This window comes from Macrobrachium rosenbergii, chromosome 5 (assembly GCF_040412425.1).
Source record: "Macrobrachium rosenbergii isolate ZJJX-2024 chromosome 5, ASM4041242v1, whole genome shotgun sequence".
Lineage (NCBI taxonomy): Eukaryota > Metazoa > Arthropoda > Malacostraca > Decapoda > Palaemonidae > Macrobrachium > Macrobrachium rosenbergii.
Window position 1 is genome coordinate 63,745,883 of NC_089745.1, and position 484 is coordinate 63,746,366.

A 484-nucleotide genomic window follows, 5' to 3' on the forward strand; every position below is an offset into this window, starting at 1 on the left:
AGGTGGATATAAGTAGTCTCATTTCTCCACAGTTTTGAAAAGATGCTTCTATATTAACACTCTTTACTACAAAAATGTAAATGAACGTACGATACAGAAATAACATTTAAATAAGATATAACAATTCAAACATTACAAATAAAACAGGCTTGCATGGAACATATGGAGATCAATACTCATAAAAACACACCTTTCTAACACCATTCCTCGGTAGTATAGTGGTTAGTATCCCCGCCTGTCACGCGGGAGACCGGGGTTCGATTCCCCGCCGGGGAGGAATTTGTTTTATCAGTTTTTTTAATTGTCATTTGAGAAAAAATAGTTATTCTTTCGTTGAGGAATTTGTTTTATCAGGTTTTTTCATTGTCATTTGAGAAAAAATAGTTATTCTTTCGTTAAGTGTATTCATTCTTATGAAACAAAGAATGTTTGTTTGTTTCAAGTAGATTCCAAGAATGCTTGTATATCAAGTAGATACATTCGT

The 484-nt window shown here is 32.9% G+C and overlaps 1 non-coding gene across 1 annotated transcript; it reads left to right on the forward strand.

The window, feature by feature from the left end:
- Positions 1 to 204: 204 nt before the first annotated feature.
- Positions 205 to 276, forward strand: TRNAD-GUC (transfer RNA aspartic acid (anticodon GUC)). Its single transcript has one exon. It is a non-coding gene; the product is annotated as a tRNA-Asp (tRNA).
- The last annotated feature ends 208 nt before the right edge of the window (positions 277 to 484 follow it).